This window comes from Ictidomys tridecemlineatus, chromosome 15 (assembly GCF_052094955.1).
Source record: "Ictidomys tridecemlineatus isolate mIctTri1 chromosome 15, mIctTri1.hap1, whole genome shotgun sequence".
Taxonomy (NCBI): Eukaryota; Metazoa; Chordata; class Mammalia; order Rodentia; family Sciuridae; genus Ictidomys; species Ictidomys tridecemlineatus.
Window position 1 is genome coordinate 18233215 of NC_135491.1, and position 3325 is coordinate 18236539.

Sequence of the window (3325 nt, forward strand, 5' to 3'; positions counted from 1 at the left end):
AGCGCCCAGACGTTGTGCCTTCTAATGTGCTGTGATAGGAAATACACACCATCTACCATGACGAGATCCTGCCAAAAAACTTTACCTGAAAATAAAATTTTAGGCCAGATAATGGTATTATAACGGGGCACCTTTGAGATTAGAAGCCCCCGGGTTGTTTTTTTTTTCCCCCTCCCTATTTCCTGGTTTCCATTCCAGCTTCCTCTTTCTGAGAATGGAAGCTGAATTGCTGCCCCCAAATTCTAGGCGGGTGGCAGCCAAGATTGAAAAACTGAAATTGGGGCTGGGGTTGTGGCTCAGCGGTAGAGCACTCGCCTAACGTGAGAGACCCTAGGTTCAATCCTCAGCACTACATAAAAAATAAATAAAATAAAGGTATTGTGTCCAACTTGCACAACCAGAAGAAAAACTGAAATTATAACTCTGGCTATTACAGCCCAACCAAATCCACATACATATTTCTTAGTCTTTGTTCCTATAAATTATAAAGTTTCTGTAGGACTAAGGCAAATTAGCTGTCTTCCCAGTTTTGGCCAAATTGTAATTAAATTCATTTTTCTTTCCATATGTTCCCTCTTACTTCTGATGTGGGTGGATAACAATTCAGTTACTGGGGAACCCAGCAGCCTTTGGTCTTCGTCCTGGTAACAGTATCTGCCATTAGCTAGAAAAGAAAAACAAAGTCCCTGATTTTTGAGAAGTACATACTGAAATGTGTATAGATAAAATGATGTATCTAGGATACAACAAAAAGAAGTGGTATATTGGGTAATAAGATTGGCCATGAGTTGGTAATTGTTAACATTTGATGCCAGGCACATGGAGGTCAGTCTGTATATCTTGGGAATTTTCCATACTGAAAGTGTTTTCCTTTTTTTTTTTTTTTGTATGGGAAATTGAATTCAGGAAGACTTGACCACTGAACCACATCCCCAACCCTATTTTGTATTTTATTTAGAGACAGGGTCTCACTGACTTGTTAGCACCTCACTTTTGCTGAGGGTGGCTCTGAACTCTTGAATCTCCTGTCTCAGCTTCCCAAGCTGCTGGGATTACAGGCATGTGGCACCACACCTGGTGTTTTCCCCTTTTTCCCCAGGAGGTGGGGGAGAGTACTGGGGATTGAACGCTAGAATACTCTACCACTAAATTACATCCCCCAACTTTCTCTTTTTCTTATGAGGCAGGGTCTTCCTAAATTTAGCAGGCAGGCATTGAATTTTGGATCTCCAACCTCAGCCTTGCAAGTAGCTGGAATTACAAGCATGCAACACCACATCTGGCATAGAAAAAAATTAAAATGGCACAGCGTGAGTTAATTTCAAAAGCCTCATGCTAAGAGAAAGAAGTTAGATGCAAAAGACTGTTCTGGACAAGGCAAAACTTCAGGAAAGCAGATCAATTGTAGCCAGGAATTGGGTTTGGGGAGATGGATTGGCCACTAGGGGGTGCCACGAACTTTTTGAGGTGAGAAGAATGTTTCTGTTGTGGTTACATGACTGTATACATTTGTCAAAACTCAAAAATTGTAAATCCCACAGTGGCATTTGTGCTTGTAATCTCAGGGGTTTAGGAGGCTGAAGCATGAAGATTGCAAGTTCAAAGCCAGCCTCAGCAACTTAGGGAGACCCTGTCTCAAAAAGTATAAAAGGGCTGGGGATGTATGTGGTTTCTTGGTTAAACAAGCCTGGGTTCAATCCCTGGTATCAAAAAAAGTAAAGCCCTCAAAATTGTATACCAAAGTTGAGTTTTACTGTACGTAAATTATACCTCAATAAACATGATATTTAAAAGCCAAAAATTGTAAGGCCGGGGATATAGCTCAGTTGGTAGAGTGCTTGCCTTGCATGCACAAGGCCCTTGGTTCAATCCCCAGCACTACAAATAATTATGTAAGTTGCAAAAGCACTATTTCAAGATTCATAGATCCAAGATGTGTAAAGGAAATGTGTTTGCAAGGACCTGTACTTCAGAGGAAGCACCAACCTTGCAATGTTGGACTCCAGCCCCAACCTGCCACTTTCCTTGGTTACTCCTAGTTTGTCACTGCCAACCTGACAGCTTTAAAAGACTGTGAAGTCTGACCTTGATATTCCCTTCAAGTCTAGCTAGATTGGACAACTTGTAGGTATAGATTATTATTTTAGCTAATTCCCAAGATATTTTTAAGTTATTACAAGAAGTAGACTTCAGAATTCTTATTCTTTGCTAACCCAAGAATACATTCTCTAACAGGTAGTGACCTCTCCTGCACATATTTTATCTGCTTACCTCATAACACTACTAGTGTCTTCCTGCATGTGTCACATGGGGCTGGGATTTGAATCTAGGGCCTTGAACATAGTGCTAAGCATGTGACTACTATAGTTTTGGGTTTCTGTGAGATTTTGGGGAGTACTAGGGATTGAACCAGGAGTATTCTACCACAGAACAATATCCTCAGCATCACCCCCACCCCCTGCAACTTTTTTTTATAATTTGAGATAGGGTCTCATTAAATTGCTTCAGCTTCCTGAGTCACTGGGTTAAAAGGGTATGACATAATGCCTGGCTTGCCTTCTCCCTTTAAGAACAAAAAATACAGATCTTGGATGTGTTTCTGTCTTTAAGAAGGCATGTGACCAAGCCAGACTGAAGTGGGTGACTTAACCAGGTACAGTGGTGCACACCTGTAATCCTAGCAACCCAGGAGGCTGAGGCAGGAGGACCCAAGTTCAAGGCCAATCTCAGCAACTTAGATCCTATCTCAAAATAAAAAGCATTGGAGATGTGGCTCAGTGGTAAAGTTATACCCCTGAATTGTGAGTGACCCAGGAGAGGATGGGACAGTTCTAATAACAGGGTGGGAAGAAGCAGTTTCTTATCCAGACTATTTTCCAGATCACTATCTGGGGTATAAGTACTGGAAGCCTAGCTTCTAGCTTGACCACCAGTTCCATCCATTGACTCTTTAAATGAAATTCCTTTTCTGTTTCACTAGCCAAAAATATTAATAGCTTGAGAAGATAAAAGGGCAGTTGTCAAGCATCTGGCTAGGAGATGTCACCCACCCTTGCTCTTGGCTAGGAATTACTTGAAACAGACATAATCTCAATGTGGTCTATCAATTTCTCCAAAGTCATAAAGGTGAGGAGTGGAAGGAAAGGAAAACAGGACTTGATTAGAGGCCTGACCTCCTGACTTTCTGTCCTCCATTCTGGACCTGCTCACCACTTAGTCAAGTGCCAACCAAGGTACAGTGCTCCTTCTACTCCTCCCGGCTGGTGCTCAGACTGCCATACAAAGTCCCATTCTCAGGAAACAGTAAGAGGCTGAGCCCACACCC